General features: G+C 43.1%; 1 long non-coding RNA gene across 1 annotated transcript; it reads left to right on the plus strand.

The window, feature by feature from the left end:
• The first annotated feature begins 5,223 nt into the window (after positions 1 to 5,223).
• Positions 5,224 to 15,805, plus strand: LOC128928651 (uncharacterized). The gene is made up of 3 exons (XR_008474068.2): positions 5,224 to 5,397; positions 6,295 to 9,967; positions 12,564 to 15,805. It is a non-coding gene; the product is annotated as an uncharacterized LOC128928651 (long non-coding RNA).
• Positions 15,806 to 18,468: the final 2,663 nt, after the last annotated feature.

The following is an 18,468-nucleotide window of genomic DNA, read 5'->3' on the forward strand; positions in this document are numbered from 1 at the left end:
ACGCGTAACCAGGCTGACATAAATTGTCATCACAGTAAAGGTTTCTTTTCCTCAGTTCCTAGTATTCAAGGCAACGAAAACTTAGAAGGTACGACAAAAGGTAAGGAAAACAGAATCTGAAGAGAAAAAAAAAATCATCGGAAAAAGACTCAAATACGTAAGACACGCTGGATTCATTAAACAGATAATATCAAAGAACTACGATGACTGCATTGAGGACTGTAAGAGAAAATGCGAAACACACGCGGGAACAGAGGGGTCGTGTAAACAGAAAGAAGGAGATAAACAGAAGAAAAAGCTGGAAATCAAAAGCACTGTAGAAGAAATGAAGAATATCTTCACTGGGCTTGCCAGTAGAGTTCATATGACCAAGGAAAAAAACCACTGAGCTTGAAAATAGGTCAAGAAATATGAAAAATTGATTTGGAAAAAGAAAACTATTAAAACAAAAACAACTGAGGATGACGTTCTCCAGATTCATCCATGTCCCTACAAACGACACAAACTCATCATTTCTGATTGCTGCATTATATTCTATGGTGTATATGTGCCACATTTTTCCAATCCAGTCTATTATCAATGGGCATTTTCTCACTCATAGGCGGGTGATGAAAAATGAGAACACATGGACACAGAGAGGGGAGTACTAAACACTGGGGTCTATTGGGGGGAAAAGGGGAGGGCAAGTGGGAGGGGGAGGTGGGGAGGGATAGCTTGGGGAGAAATACCAAATGTGGGTGAAGGGGAGAAGGAAAGCAAAGCACACTGCCATGTGTGTACCTACGCAACTGTCTTGCATGCTCTGCTCATGTACCCCAAAACCTAAAATCCAATAAAAAATTAAAAAAAAAATAAATAAATAAAATAAAACAAAAACAACAAAGAACCCCAGAAAATTCAGGAATTGTGCAACTATTTCAAAAATTGTAACATCTGCATAATTGGGATACCAGAAGGGTGTGAAAGGGATAGTGGAGTGGAAGAAATATTTGACATAAAAACGGCTTAGAACTTTACAAAATATATGACAGGCACCAAATCAGACAGCCAGGAAAAACTCGGAAAGCATCACGTAGAATAATACATACATGCATACATGTATACACACACACATGTATGCACATACACACACATACATGTATGCACATACATACACACATACATGTATGCACATACATACACACATGCGTAAAATAGACAGATTGCATTCAAATTACAGAAAACTAAAAATCAAAAAAAATTGTTGAAAGAAGCCCTAGTGAGAGGCTGGGCATCTTACCTTACCTATGGAAGTACAAGAAAAATAGTTATGGTAGACATCTTATCAGATTCCCTGCAAGAAGAGGATTGTATGAAATATTTACAGTACGAAAGTGAAAAATCAATCTGGACTTCTATATCCAGTGAAAGAATTTTTCAACAGTGAAAGAAAAGTAAAGACATTCTCAGACAAACAAAAACCTGAGGGAATTCATCCCTGGCTCATCTTCTCATCTTCCCTGAAAGAAATGTGAAAACACTTGACTCAGTCAGAAAGAAAATGTTATAAGGTAGACCCTGGAAACTACATAGAAAAATAAAGTACATCAGAAGAGGCGTACGGGAAGGGAAAATAAAATGTTATGTTTCCAATTATTAGTTGATTGAAAAAGTAACTGTTTAAACCCATAGTAGTAACACTGTAATGGTCAATTACAGAATGTAAACAGCTAAGGTGAATCATATCATTTTCCTGAGGACAGGACTAAGGGATTGGGAATACTCTGTTATAAGCTGCTTGCATAATATGGGAAGTGGTAGAAAGTAACTTGAAAGTTAATTTACGTTAGTTAAGATGTATATTGTAAACTCCAGGGTAACCACTAAAAATGTTTTAGGTGTAATTCAGAGGAGATCAAATGGAATGAATACAATGCAAACCTAAAACAAGAAAAGGCAAAAAACAATAGAGGAAACATGGAACAAATGCCATGTACAGGAAATGGTTAAAATGACGGTTTATATTTACCCAATGGCATCAAAACTCACTTTAAATGTGAATGATCTCGATGTATTTATTAAGTGACAAAATTCAGCAGAGTGGATAAAGTGAAATCCAGATCCAGCCATATCTTCATTACAAGTAACTCACTTTAATTATGAAGACTCCGGTTAAAAGTAAAGAAATGAGAACGATACAACATGCTAACATGAATCGAAAGAAATCTGGTCTAGCTATATTAATTCCAGACAACGCAGTCTTCACAACAAGGATGATTATCAGTGATAAAGAAGCATGTTACGTAGCGATCCAGTGTCCATTCTCCATTCTCCAAGAAGATGTAATGATCCTACATGTGTATGTACCTAACTAAAGGAGGTTATTCTTTAAATGTTAGATACCTGTGGCACCTTGAAAGTCATGGGTCATTTTTCTATCACTTTCCTCTCTTTACTGGTAGGAAAGTAGCCAGACAGTTATTCGTATTTAGCTGCAATGAGCTTACCTAGCACCAAGATAAAAATAAAAAAAAAAGCAAAGGTCCTCAGAGAAATGGCAAATTCTAGGACTTGTGCAAGAAATGCAGACGATGAGCCTCACCATAAGGTGAGTCTTTCTGGTCTCTTGAAATGTACATGCTGCACCACTCACTCCCAAGGTGATGGTATTAGGATGTAGGGCTAGACCGTGAGGGTGGTGCCCTCTTGAATGAGATTAGCAACCGTATAAAGGAGGCCGCAGACAGATCTCTCTCCCCTTCCTCCATGTGAGGGCACAGCAACGAAGATGCCATCTGTGAATGGGGAAGCCAGCCCTCACCATGCACCAAATCTACCAGTGCTCAGGTTCTGGACTTTCAGCTTCCGGAATTTTGAGAAGTCAGTGTTTATCAGCTATGGATAAGACACGCAGTTTAAAATATTTGATTATAGCAGCCTGAACAGAGCAAGACAAGCCTTGAGCATTTTAGTTTCAGAAGCTAAGGAAGTGCACACACACACACACACACACACAATGGTGGCATGTGGGAAGAACACAGGAGCCAATTGAATGTACTCTCAATGTTCAAGACTGGGAACATTTGAAATATATATATATTTCAAATGTATACAATAGTCCAAAATATATATATTTCAAGTATATATATTGGACTATTGTCCACATTACAAAATACATGTCCATGAGTTTAACCTGATATAAATACATGATTGGATGAATCAATAAATAGGAAAAATAAATCTCCTTAGATCCCATTACTGGGTATATACCCAAAAGATTATAAATCATTCTACTATAAAAACATGCCCATGAATGTACATTGTAGCACTATTTACAATAGCAAAGACCTGGAACCAACCCAAATGCCCACCAACAATATACTGTATAAAGAAACGTGGCATATATACAGCATGGAATACTATGTAGCCATCAAAAAGAATGAGTTCATGTCTTCTGCAGGGACATGGATAAAGATGGAAGCCATCATCCTCAGCAAACTGACAGAAGAACAGAAAACCAAACACTGCATGTTCTCACTCATAAGTGGGAGTTGAACAATGAGAGCGCATCGACCTAGGGAGGGGAACATCACACACTGGGGCCTATCAGGGGGCGGGGAGCAAGGGGAGGGAGAGAATTAGGAAAAACACCTAATGCCTATAGGGTTTAAAACCTAGATGATGGGTTGACAGGTGCAGCAAACCACCGTGGAACATGCATACCTTTGCAACAAACCTGCATCCCAGAACTAAAGTAAAATAAAAAACAAACAGAGCGGAATGACTCATGCAGACACTGCATCCTCAAGGTGAAGCATAACTCTTTACTCCACGTGTGTAGATTGCTCACAGTGACTTGTTCCCAATTGCAAAGCAGAGAAATTGAGAACAAAAAATACCTTTGTGGTCGGGAACTAAAGACTCTTTCAGCCAGGTGGTCAAAATCATCATCCACAGCCATCAGTCGTAAGTCACACGGATCGCGTGGGCGAGTGCACCTCTGATATGAAGCGATGAGAATGGCACTCTAGCTCTGTGATTTTCTTCCTCTGAAACCCGTAAGTACAAAAAGCCTCAGGGCTTTTTCCCCCATTCAGGGACATTCTATAGTTACTGACCAGTACTCTTCCAAACTGGTCACCAAACTCAGGAAAAGTCTGACAAAGTGTCACGCCTAAGGAGACAGGGCCATTAAATGGCATGTGGCATTCCGGATGGAATCCTGGCACAGAAAAATGTCATTAGGTTTAAAAGAAGAGAAAAAACTGATGATCTGCCTGTAGTTAATGATAGTGTACTGACATGTGTTCATTATTTTGGATAAATGTGTCACTGTAATTTAAAATGCTAGTAAAGGGTCAAATTGAATGCGGGGTCTGGACCTCTTCTCCATTTGTGGTAAAGCTAAAATTGCTACACAATTAAATGTTCATTTAAAGTAATGTAATCGTTTCTATTCCCTGGTGTTAGTCTCCTTCCTCCTTCTTACCTTGTAAGATACACCCCGTGGTTTGTTCCCATGGTTGTGCAGGTCTGGCACATGAATGCAGTAAAGAGTCACAGATAGTCACCATGTCCTGGGTGTTGTCATAGCCACTGGGGTCTAGAAGTCCATCAGAAGAGGCACTGTGTGTAGACTGCCACTTTCCCTCCTCTGCCCAGACAGTGAGGAGATCATTAGCGCAGCATGCCTTGCACATACTTACCATTATTTAACATTTATACGTATACATAAACACAGATATCGGGACTTTTCAGGAAGATAAACTATTTCCTATTCCTTCTGCTAAGTGCAAATAAATCCTAGTACTTTGGGAGACTAAGGTAAGAGGATCATTTGGGGGGCCCAGGAGTTTGACACCGGACTGAGCACATGGCAAAATCCCATCTCTACCAAAAATACAAAAATTAACAGGAATCCCAACTACTCAGGAGGCTGAGGCAAGAGGATTGCTTGAACCTGGGAGGTGGAGGTTGCAGTGAGCTGAGATTGCACTACTGGACTCCAGCCTGGCGACAGAGTGAGTCCCTGAATTAAAAAAAAGACCGTAACATGACATATAGCAACAGCACCAGGAGACACTGAAAGGTGGGGCGAAAAGGCACAGGGTTAGGAAGCTGGGAGCCCAGGGAATGCCGTGGGAGTGAGCTGTCTGTGTTTCATTTTCACCTCCTCTATTCCAGAAGCTGAAAAGCTATAAATGTTGAAGGGCACACAAACAACAGAGCCCCAGAAAAATCTCACTCTCTGTAAGCAAAACACTAGAAAAGGGGCAGCTGGCAAGGCAAAAACAAAACACAACAGAACAAGAGTCTCTCTGCTCCAGCCTGACACTACAAAAAAGCTGTGGCCACACTCATCCATGCCTCAGAAACCCAACTGGCACCCTGATTTCCAACCTCAGAAGGTATCAAGAGGTATTCCAACTCCCCGTCCGCTTCATAACCTGGGGTGGTGTCTGAGAATGCTTAGGAGGAAGCTGTCAGTGGGGATTATCCAGGGAGCATGTGCTAAGTTCTCCCAGATGAGAAAAGAACGCTCAGGGACCAAGGAGGGAGCGAGTAGAGCTATAAAGAGGTGACAGAGTTTCTTGGGGGGACGGAAATACTTACCTTGACTGTATCAATGCCAATACCATGGTAGTGGCATCAATGCTACAGTTTTGCAAGGCATTACTACTGGGGAAAATTGGGCGAAGGGTACACGAGATCCTTATTATTTCCAACAAGTGTATGTGAATCTATAATTACATCAGATCAAATTTAACTAAAAGTTATATTCATACTTTATAAACACATTATGGTTACTAACATAATACCTGGGCCATGCAAAAAAAATAGATATATGTAAATATATATTTATAGGTATAAATATATTTATTTATTTATATAGATATAAATATATTTATTTATTCATATAGATATAAATAAATATATTGTAAATATAATATATAATATATGTAAATATATTGTAAATATAATATATAATATATATAAATATATTATATATTTTTGAGTTGGGGTCTTGCTCTGTGGCCAGGCTGGAGTGCAGTGGTGTGATCTCCTCACTGCAACCTCCACCTCTCAGGTTCAAGCGATTCTCCTGCCACAGCCTCCCAAGTAGCTGGGACTACAGGTGCACGCCACCACGTCCACTTAATTTTTGTGTTTTTAGCAGAGACGGGGTTTCTCCATGTTGGCCAGGATGGTCTAGATCTCTTGACCTTGTGTTCTATTCTCCTCGGCCTCCCAAAGTGCTAGGATTACAGGTATAAGCCACCGCGCCCCGTCACATTTTGTGTTTTTATACTACAGGATTTTCCTGTGTCTCCAGAGTGGCTTGGGAGCAGCTCAGCCGGAACTGACCCTTGAGCTAGAGCCACAGAAAGGAAGCAGCATCAATCACCATGAGTTAACTACCAAGCACTGCGGAGATCATGTGCATCTCAGAAGACGCAACAGAAACAGGTGCAACCAGAGGATCAGAGGCCCTTCTTCCTGGACCTTGGCACTGATACAGCCTTGAAAAAGGGTAAAGAAAGAACTGAACTGCCTGAGACGAGATGACCTAGAATCAAATGAAATCAAGTTTCTACCACTCAGCACAATGGGGATTTGAAATAGAAATACGTTCACTTAGGAAAATATAAATGTGCGTTGCCAGAACCTGACGGTGTGGCCGGAGATTCCCATCTGCTACAGTAACGCCGCTGGTGACATTATTAGTGCCCCCACTTAGTCAGCATGCAGTAGCTGGCCGAACATTTCCAGGTCACTTGCAGTATTCTGGTGGGTCCTGCCTACACAAAGGTCAAACACCTCCTGCCTGGCCCTGCCTGGGGAGCAGTATCTGGTTCATCCTCCCCACATCGTCTGGGTTAAGAACAGTTGATTTACAGTCCAGGGCCCCGGTAGGAAACAGATGGAAGACACGAGTTGGGCAAATCAGAAGAAAAATTAACAAATAAGACTCTGTAAAGGGACGTGGAGGTCAACACCAAGGACTGCTGATAGCAGGACACTGTTCCCTTTTCCCAGGCTGCAGGGACTGGGGCCTGCAGAGCACATGAGAACACAGAGACAGGGAGGGCTGTGCTTAGGAGGCCACCAGAAAGGAACCAGGACTGCCGGTGAAGGATGCGGCCAGCCTGCAGCAACAGCATGGTGCAGGGAGCAAGCATGCCAGGCAAATCAATGCACTGACTTCACTTTTCTCCCTTTGATGTGCAGAAAGCAGAGCAGGAGGAGAAGGCGGATAGTACCTACTACAATTCATTCTCTTTTCTTCTTTAGGATGGACAACTCGATCCTATGGTTTCACTGTGTCCAACATCCTGTACCCTGTTGTTAAGTACTGAATACCAGGAACTCAGCTATGTAGAAGTTCTGGAAAGGAGTGGATGCAGGTGACAGGGTATAATTCATTTGGTTTTCCCGCTTCCTACTCTTTCTTGCTGCTTAGGATGTGGATGTGATAAGTGGAGCACCAGCAGCTGTCTTGGGTCAAAAAGTCACCTTGACTTTGAGTTATGTCAGCTAAACAGAAAAATAGAAGCAGTTTGGGTCCTTTGCATCATTAAAGGTATCCCACCAGCCTCAGACTGGCTGACTTCAAATTGCTTTATGAACAGAGAGAGGTGCCTTTTATGTCATTCAAGCCACTGTCTAGCCCTAATGAATGGGCCTTCACATATAAATTGCACCTGTGGGGCTCTGGGCACACAGCACATCCCAGATTCTCCTCACCCTCCCGCCCTCACTCACCACACTCCGTCTCCGCCACCCCCGCCCACCCTTACTCCTGTACGTGCTGCGCCATCTCCCTTCTCCACCGTTTTCTTTACTCCAAGATTTTATTTTATTTTCCTTCTTCTAGTTCAGTGAAACACTTTTCTAATGTAGCAGCTATTAGGCAAAAAAGTCTCTTTATTTTGCAACTCTCTTGGTTTCCATGTGGGGTGGAAAAAGCACAACCTCAGAGACATGCAGGAAAAAGAGGCCAGAAAAACAGGGGAAACTCAAGTGTTTCTCATGCCGAGGTGATAAAAATTTGCAAATTGAGGATCACAGTTAGAAAGAGCATAAAAATAAAATGGAGCTAAAGAAAGAGAATTAAGCAACCGGTGACAAGGAAGGCTGACGGAAAATCTCCAGTGGGGTCATGGCAGGATGGCCGTGTTTTTTAAGGCTGAATAACACTCGCGTATATATGGAATTATATATATATATATATGTGTGTGTGTATGTGTAATTTGAGTCATTCAAGGCATTCAAGGCTTCCCACCAATCTCAGATGCCTGACTTTAAATTGCTTTATGAGGCTAGGTGCAGTGGGTCACGCCTGTAATCCCAACACTTTGGGAGGCCAAGGTAGGTGGATCATTTGAGGTCAGAAGTTTGAGACCAGCCTGACCAACATGGTTAAACCCCGTCTCTACTAAAAATATGAAAATTAGCTGGGTATGGTGGCATACACCTGTAATCCCAGCTACTTGGGAGGCTGAGGCAGGAGAATTGCTTGAACCTGGGAGGTGGCGGTTGCAAAAGCTGAGACCATGCCACTACACTTTCTCTGTCCGGGTGACAGAGCGAGACTCCATCTCAAAAGAAAACAATAAACAAAAATTTTAAAAAATATTGCTTTATGAACAGAGAGAGATAACTTTTATCTTATTCAAGCCATTGACTCTAATTTTAACTGATAGACTTTCACATATAAATTGCCATGTAACATATTATGTGTGTATATACACACATATATATACACACACATGCCCATATATATACACACATCTATATGTACACATACACACACATGCAATAATTATCTCTATTGGTCCATCTGTCCATTGACATTTAAATTGAATTTGTGTCTTGGTTATTGAGAACAAAGCTTCAATGGACATGAGAGATGCTGATTTCATTTTTAAGGGGATAAGTACTCAGTAGTGGGATTGCTGGATTTTATGGGAATAAGAGAGTAGAATGGTGGTTTCCAGGGGCAGGTAGGCAGTGAGATACAGAAAAACATTTGTCAAAGAGTACAAGGTCTCAGCTCTGGACATCTGACATACGGCAAGGTGACTGTGGTTGATAACAACATATTGTATACTTGAAATTCGCAAGAGTAGATGTTAAGTGTTAGTACTACTAGCACATAAAAATGATAACTTTGCCAGGTGATGTGAATGAGCTTGACGGTGGCGATGGTTTCACAATGTTTGCATCTATCCAAATACCATATTGCACACCTTAAATAGATACAGCTTTAATTTGTCAATTATACCTCAATAAAGCTTAAAAAACTGTTAAAAAAAAATAAAGACACGAGGTTAAAGTTGAGGCCAGTAAGAAGAGAATGAGCCACGTGGGAAAGAAATGATCGTGTTCCCTGAAGGTGACTGCAGAGGAGCAAAGTGAATATTCTAGGGGAGGTTTCCCTGCTGCGAATAGAGCCACGTGCTAAAGGTGCCTTTTCATTGTTTATGCTTGTTTCATCCTGTTTTTAGAAAAGATTAAATTTATACACAAATAATTTAATTTATGTTCTAGGCTTAGGAAATTAACAAGCAAAATTCTCACAGTGAAGGTTAATTCCACATTCACTCAGTGATGTGGGTGGCAGTTGAGACAGGACTCGGTGCCACGTGGGAGAGTCTCTGAAAGTCGTTAACAGACTTGGATTCTGACTCTGTTATTTCCGGAGCTCATCAAAGCACAGTGAGGCCAGGGAAGTGAAGTGAAATTACCTTTTCTTTCCTCCGAAGATCATGTAATTGACATAAACCATCTGAACCCAAAAGCCAGCAAAGTGTTCTCTTTCTTAATAACTTCTCAGAAAGGCCCAGCAGCCAGGGCCTCTGCACAGCCATTATCCCAGGAACTGTGGGCTCCTGAAGAGCACGTGGGTGTAGCCCAGGGAGGTGAGAGCAGAGTGGGCAGCCAGGAGGGGCCGCTGAGAGGCTTTTTCTATCTTATTTCCATTTTGGTAAGTGATCTCACTTTTCTTCTTGAACAACCAATCTGTAATGGGAAGATGACACAGGAGGAAAAACTCCATGTAGTGGTGTTAAGCTCTGTAGATTAGAAAGACTTGCAAGACCAGAGACTCAGAGGCACTTAGCATGGATTTTGCTTCCCCTGGGGAAGTGGGCTTGCTAAGGTGTGTGAGGCTAAGGCTTGCTAAGGCTTGCTAAGGCTTGCTAAGGTCTAGGTGACCATCATTACTGCTGGCCTGATCCCTTTAGACGGCTGTATCCCTTTCAGGAGTTTCTGCAGAACACTCCGTAGATGTGATACCATTTAGACTCTTCCCTGAGTTCTGGGAACACATCAGAGAATCCTATGATTAAACCCATGTAACCAGGGCGAGTTTAACAGAGAGAAAACAAACTAAAGCACGACTTTGAACCTCTATGCCTTCAACTCATTGAGCTGAGCTAGTGTGGAGGGAGGAAAGAGACCGTTCCTTCTGTCGTGGTCGGTTTGACTACCACACGTCAATGAGACCTTTGTTCTCCCTTTCCATCAAGTGAGGAAATAGTGAGGAAACGTTCTGTGAATCAGGAAGCACGCCCTCACCAGGCACCAAGTCGGCTGGTGCCACCAACTTGGCCTTCCAGCGTCCGCGGCTGTGAGAGTGCAATTCTGCTGTTTATCAGCAGCCCAGTCTGTGGCCTTCTGTTGCAGCCACCTTCATGGACTAAGATGTCTCCTGTGAAGTCTCTGCTTTCATTCTTTCAGCATCGCCAAACTGCCCCAGGCACTGCTCCTGAGTGATATTCCCCAAAGCACCCATCTGTTCCTACTCAAAACCTTCAAAGACCCCAGCCCTCCACTGCCTGCAGGGTGAAAAGGAGAACACCCAGCCCGCTCTCCTCGGTCCTCCGTGACTGGTTCCTCCCTGACTTTCTAGTCTTTTTTCTGCCCCCCAGCCCCAGCACCCCTCTACGTCTCCACCAGGTCTGCATCCCTGAGCTATTCCATCTGTGCTCCTGACTCTCATGAGCTCTCTCCTCACATGGCCCACGTCCCCCAGCCACACATCCCAGCTGAACAAAGACCTGCACGTTGGATGAGTAGGAATGTGTGAAGGAAGCAGCACTAGCCTCTTGGTCACTGAGGTTGGCGGTTCCAGAATGGGCTCATAGTTGTGTTTTGTCTGTTGCATTGGTGTCTTGGGTTCACTTCTGCTTTGGTCCATAAGGTGATTTTTAAAAACTGAATGTGTCGCTGTCGATGGTGAGCTTTATCAGCCGTCATGCAACTCGTTTGTGGGAGCTGAGTCTGACTTCCTCCTATGTCCTTCTGAACTCTGGCTGCTGTTGGGCAGCCGTGTGCTCAGTTCTGTCTCCCTTGCACGCCTTGGTTCACGGCAGGCGCTCAGTGAGGTTGTTATATTGCTTTTGTGGGATCCAAGCTTTCTTTGCTTGTGCTAGACGCTCCCTGAAAGAACCAAGACATCCTGTGGGAGCCAATCGAACACGCCTGCCACAGAATCCGACCTTAGGACATTCATTTTGGAACCTGAGCAGGGCTGTCCTGAAGAGGTGGTGCAAGGAAAGGAAGGTTTGATGAGTCCTTTTCCTTCTTTTGTCTTTCTTTTGAAGCCAATGTGTCTCACTTGACTGTTTTCACCAAGGCACCCGAGGGCCCGATAGCAATATTCTATGAGATGTGAAACAGCCGGCCCTGAACGACATTAGGATTACTTTGTCCAATTTTACCTCCTCCTGCTCTGTGGTCAGAACCTTTAATAATTCATCTGGTTGATATTTTCCTTTAAGTGAAGCAGAGTCCTTCAAGAGCTTTCCACACCAGAGAATTAAGGACAAACCTGGTATTCACTATCCCTGCTCCAGAAAAGGACAATAAATGACGGAAGGGCTTGCTAGAGAGCAGAGACTTCAGACCAGCCAGATGCTTGGTGCGTTCAGCACTGACTTTCCTGAGAGCAACAAAGGCCTGAGGTCTGGCCAGGTTAGGAAGAGCCCCTCTGTAGGTACCACCTCAGATATCAGACAGGAGGGAGACTGGGTCAGGTGGTGGGGAGCCCCACTTCCCTGAATGCATTTGGGGTCTTGATGGCCATCTCGGCATTCAGAGGAAGACCTCTGCTCTGCAGGGTGGCAGGCCAGGGTTCACCAGTCCAGGGCAGAGCCTAGCATGCCCAGACTCTGCATGTAGAGTTAACCACCCCCAGTATATTCAGGACCTTGGTTGTAATCCACCTGCTTGGATGTAATTTAGTTCTCTTCTAAAAATGAAATGTGGCTCATCCCAGCTTGATTATCAAAAAACCTGAAAACTTAGATTAGCCAGAGAAAAAAGTCCACGTACTCATCCTCCCTGGGATAACAGCTTAACTTCTAGCACTCGGGTACGACTACTGCACACCTTATTTGTACAAGCATAGGTACGTCTGTGTGTGCCTATACATACGCATTACCTGTGCAAGTGCACGCACACACATTAGATAGGTAGGTCGGCAACAGATATTTAGGCAAATATGCATATTTCTTAAGGGGATATTGTAAACATACGGTAGATTATCTTTTTCTTCTCAATTATTCATTCTCTCGTAGCGATAGACATAGAAATCCTTGTGCTGTTCCACATGACTCCAGAGCGCTTCCACTAAAGTCCTGACCCTCTGATTTGGATCTTTGTCACGGGATATGTTTCCTACCTGCAGTGTTAGCCACGATGCTGTGAACACAGCTCTGAATGTACTTTGTGTGTGTGACTAGCCTTCGTGTCCGTCTGCCAGCCGCCATGAGGAAAACATGCCTCCATATCTGCTGCTCCAAGGACGAGAAGCAACAGGAGTTGTGTGCAAGAGATCTGACCCTCACAGCCACCGCCAACACACAGGCCCTCCACCAAAACATACATGCTCGTGGTGGGAAGTCACTGGGATTTGGAGACTGCTTCATCTGTAGCATTATGGTAGCAATAGCTGCCCAGCAGAGCTTCTGCCTTGTCAAGTAAACACTTAAAATGTCATGTTTAAAGCTGTGGATTATTACGTGTGTGCATTCACCCAGGCAATACTAACGCCTTTCTGTAAAAAGTGTTAGGTGCTTGGTACCGTGCCAGCCATGGTAAGTACTCAACTGTTGTAGCTATTGCTAAATGGAATGCTCCCACTAATTTCACCAACCCTTAGTGTTCAATGTTTAGGATTTTCCCATATTTTAATTCTTTACAACAGCTGTTATAATCTCCTGTTTGGAAATGCCATTGGACATAATCTTATTATTTCCTTGGGATAAAATCTTATAAGAAAGATTATTCAAAGAGAATCATCTCTGTTAAAGGTGCCTTATTTTTTGAAACTTCTGTGGAGAGGGTGATATCTAGCAATTCTCCCGTGTGATGGATGAAGAGGCAGGAGCTAGGAATAGCTCAGCATTGTGAATGGCCCAAAAATCTGTGAGCAGAGAAAAATAAATGTCCCACACAAATGTACACTGGGCGTCATTCCGATTCCCATTTTAATTGTTGGAGAATTGTAGACCGAGCTAATGCAGTGAAAGAAACCCATGAGTTCTCCACATCTGTGTACCAGAAGTGCAGAGGGGTCCCGGTCCCTTCTCCCGAGTGGGTTACTCTGGAGAGTTCCACCTGAGCCATCGCTTTCTGAGACTCACTCGAGTTTGTGTGTACAAGTATTAGTACCAATTTATTTCTTAACCAATAAAAATACTGGTAACAGATTTTTAACTAAGACAATACCATTCAATCAGTATTAGACGCCGCCATAATCATGTGTGTCCATTCTGACCATTCTCTGTAATTGTTAAAATGCAAAGGGAGGTGGAAATATTTATATTCGTGGAGTCTTTGGATTGAGCACTATGTCAGTAACTGAAACTAGCATTCTGAGAATTAAAAAAGGATCATATAGAAAGGGAAGCATAGTTCCTAAGGTAGTAAAGTTACTTGGAACTCGGACTGGTGACATTGTTTTGTTTGAAAGATTTGTTTATAGATAAAAAAGGAAATGTTGGCTTTCAGTTCATCACATTTCAGGGAACAATGGATTCTTCTTTCAAAGTGAAATGTCATCTGTTTTTCTACAGAAGAGAAGCTGCTGCAGCTGAGCTGGGAAATTAACTGCTAAAATAGCCAGAGAGAGAGAACTACTGATAACAGGGACAGATTGGCTGTTCTAATCCACCCATTCCTATTTATTTCCGTGCAACTGCGGATGGGGTTTCAGCTCAGTCTTGCATCCCCCTTTTCTTACCCTTTTGCTGATACATAACTGCAGGTCCTCAGTGTGCACTCAAGACCAGTGGTTGGGGAGTTGATTTCTGAATAGAAAAGGCTATAACCTGGGAACATTTCCAAATTCACAATTTCATTATATAATTTGTTCTTTTAATTTGTTTCCAGACACTCAAGATACGGCTTCACTCAGTTCATATTTTATGGGATGATTTCCCTTTTTGTTCGTTCTTTAACTTATTAATTCAGCAAATATGTGTTAAGCATCTTCTGTGTCCTGGTGGTTGAGGGGTAATAAAAGACCGGGCCCTGGCCTCAGGGGGCTTATAGTCTAAATGAGGAGGCTGACAGTAAAATAGGAGAGAGTATGTATAACACAACTTCTGGAAGTATCAAGTGTGACCATTTTTTTTATTTTATTTTTTTTAAATTTTTTTTCAGGTTTTCCTTTCTTTTATTTTATTTTATTTTTTTATTGCATTTTAGGTTTTGGGGTACATGTGCAGAACATGCAAGACAGTTGCATAGGTACAGAAACTGGACCCCTTCCTGACATCTTACACTAAAATTAACTCCAGATGGATTAAAGACTTAAACATAAGACCTGGCACCATAAAAACCCTAGAAGAAAATCTAGGCAAAACCATTCAGGACATAGGAGTAGGCAAGGACTTCATGAACAAAACACCAAAAGCATTGGCAACAAAAGTGTGACCATTTTAAAATAAATCAATCAAGGTGAAAGGACCAAGGATATCTGGGAAAGTTGGGTTGTTTTAGACAAAGCACCAAGGAAAGTCCCTCTGGGAAGTCATATTTAAATAGAGACCCGAGTGAAGCAAAGAGAGAGCCACACGGAGATCAGAGGAAACAGCATTTCCGGCAGAGGACACAGTGAATGCAAAGGCCTGGTGGTGTGAATGAGCTCAGTGCATTCAGAGAACAGCAGGCAGGCCAGATTCACTGGAATGTAAGGCCAGGAAGACCTCCAGGACCAGAAAAAGGACCTTGAAGACAGGTTTGGATTTTATTCAAAGTCCGAAGGAAGCTTTAGGGAAATACAGTGATGTGACCATGTTAGAAACATCACTGGGGATTGGAGGCACTATTTTTTTTATTTTAGTAGAGGTGGGGTGTCACCATGTTGGCCAGGCTGGTTTCGAACTCCTGAACTCAGGTGATCCATCCATCTCAGCCTCCCAAAGTGCTGGGATTACCGGCGTGAGCCACCATGCCTGGCCTGGCACTGTCTGTTAAGCATCTTCTGTGCCCTGGTGGTTGCAGGGGGAGATAAAAGACCAGGTCCTGGCCTCATGGGGCTTGTAGTCTAAATGAGAAGGCTGACAGTAAATGAGAAGAAAGAAACTAGAGTATAATTTCTAGAAGTGTCAAGTGTGAGAATTTTTAAAATAAAGCAATCTATGTGTGAGAACAAAGGATAGTCACATAGCAAAACTCCCTGCAGATGACCGAAACCAGATTCATCATGTGCAATAATGTCATATTTTTAAAAAAACAATCAGCTTAATTTCTGGATGGAGAACTTGGCCTTGACCATTTTTATAAAATGTGTAAATTTTTTTTTAAATGTAAATAAAATGCTCCTAAATGGTTTAATACAATTTTATTATCATTAATGAAGCAGAGATTTGGGGAATTTCCCACATTGCCACATATTGTTTAGACTGTGTGACTCTCACCCCCAATCCCGACTCTTCAGTATTATGCATTTCTTTTCCATTCAAAAGTGACAGAAGGATTTTGAGATGCTCCCTGTACTCCGCTCCCTGGGCTCCACTCCCCTTCTCTCACATGCTGAAAGAACGCACACACGGTCTATCGGACTTGTGGACTTACATTTCCAAAAGTGAAATCCTGGTATAGGGGATCATTAGGGATAAAACGAAATTCTTTAAGCAAAATCTTGAAGCGATAAGAATTACCTCCAAGTCTGGAGAAAGCATAGACGTGGAGAAGAGGGCACAGGGAGACTGTGGGGCCGCCATGGGTTCCTGCTGCCACCCTGTGGGGCATGCGGACCTCCGGGAGCTGCTGGAGAACATCAAACAAACGCGCAGTTTCTTCCTGGCTGCACATTAGAAACACAGGGGAGCTAGCTAAAAACCAATATGCTTGGCCGGGTGCAGTGGCTCATGCCTGTAATCCCAGCACTTTGGGAGGCTGAGGGGGGCGGATCATGAGGTCAAGAGATCGAGACCATCTTGGCCAACATGGTGAAACCCTGGTCTCTACTAAAAATACAAAAATTAGCTGGGCACGGTGGCATGCACCTATAGTCCCAGCTACTCAGGAGGCTGAGGCAGGAGAATTGCTTGAACCCAGGAGACAGAGATTGCAGTGAGCTGAGATCATGCCACTGCACTCCAGTCTTGTGATAGAGTGAGACTCAGTCAAAAAATCAAACAACAAAACACCTAATATACTTAAGGGTCCTCCAAAGTTCTGGTTTAGTTTTTCCAAGATCAGTCTCAGGCATGGACATTTCTCTAAAAGTTTCCAGTTAGCTCTCCTAGGCAGCCAGGTTTGGACGCTCTGAATCCATGTATACAGGTCCACTGCAGAGTGATCTTAAACCCTCTCATGTACCCTGCCCCTGGAGCTCACCCATTCTGGACATTCTCTTTCCTAACAACGACTGCATGTATACCTGATGGTTTCTCCAAGACCCTAGTCTCCAGGCGCTCAGATCAACGCACTTAGGAAGACTGGTTTCGGATATAAGCATAAGGGAGAGGAACGCATGATTTAGACATGAGGTGACACGTAGGAAAGTAAATGATCGACGGGGAAGAAGGGTGTGGAGAATCCTGATAACATAGATGCCGTCAGACATCAGGAGGTGAAGGGACTGTTGGGAGACAGCCTTAGTAGCCATCAGGAGAAGGAGACTGGAGATCATCAAATAATATTTTTAGGGAGTTTGCTGTGTGATAACAGGTGCAAAGTTCTCACGACATCTTTTTTCGAAAACTTTCGCCAAAGAGCTCTATTGGTTGTTTAAGGTGTGAGAGGCTGGCTTGGTATTTCTTTGAATATACTCTTGGAGTATATTTATTCAAAGGATATACTGTGTGTGGAGGCTGGATTGCAACCGAGTCAGACTACTGCATGTTGAACAGGTAACTGGAAGAAGGCAAGACTGTCTGTCTCTCCAAAACCGGTGGAGGCCAAGAGTGGGCCTGGATGGAATCCGTGGAAAAGCCAGACTTTGTAACAGGCACTGTGCACTCAGCCCACACGCTATGCAAACGGCATGAGTTTTTCCTTGCCTGATCTCAAGTACTGTCATCATCTCCACTTTGCAGATGAGGAAACTAAGAGGACGAATCACTTATCCAAACTCAGAAGGCAATAGGGAGAGCTCAATTATAGTATCTGTTTTACCCCTGAAGACCGAGGGAGAGCCACATACCACCCTGCCCCAAAGACCCAGAACATTGACACAAGCTCCCTAACACAGAAAGGAGGCTGTGGTCCCTTGAGTGGAGATGGCCCAGGGACATTGATGTCTTAAAGGGATCCTCACTTAAGTTCACAGTTCATTATTTTGCCACATTTTAAGTTTCCACTATAAAATATTAGACTAAGCTGAGACTAACAGAGATTCAAAACAATATGAGCTGAAATATCTTAGAATCCTATTGCTTTTGATGTGAAACAGGTACAGGGCTCAGCAGTCCCAGGCTTGTAGAATGGATCACAGCACCATCAGGGACCCAGGTTTCTGTCTTTAGGTGTTCCTGTGCGGGGATAATTGAATCTTCTGTGTCTCACTTTTCTCATGGGTAGAACCAGTAAAATACTAACCCCCACTAACCAGGTTTCCCTGAAGTTAATATATGTTTAATCCAAATAAAATGCTTATAAGATTGATGTCTAGCAAACCTGAGTGTTCAATGATGTTAGCAGTCACCATCATCATCCTCACCACCATCATCCTCACCATCATCATCCTCACCATCATCATCCTCACCACCATCATCCTCACCATCATCATCCTCACCACCATCATCCTCACCATCATCATCCTCACCACCATCATCCTCACCATTATCCTCACCACCATCATCCTCACCATCATCCTCACCATCATCATCCTCACCACCATCATCCTCACCACCATCATCCTCACCACCATCATCCTCACCACCATCATCCTCACCATCATCCTCACCACCATCATCCTCACCATCATCATCTTCACCATCATCCTCACCATCATTGCTGCCATCACTG

Source organism: Callithrix jacchus, chromosome 9 (assembly GCF_049354715.1).
Source record: "Callithrix jacchus isolate 240 chromosome 9, calJac240_pri, whole genome shotgun sequence".
Taxonomy (NCBI): Eukaryota; Metazoa; Chordata; class Mammalia; order Primates; family Cebidae; genus Callithrix; species Callithrix jacchus.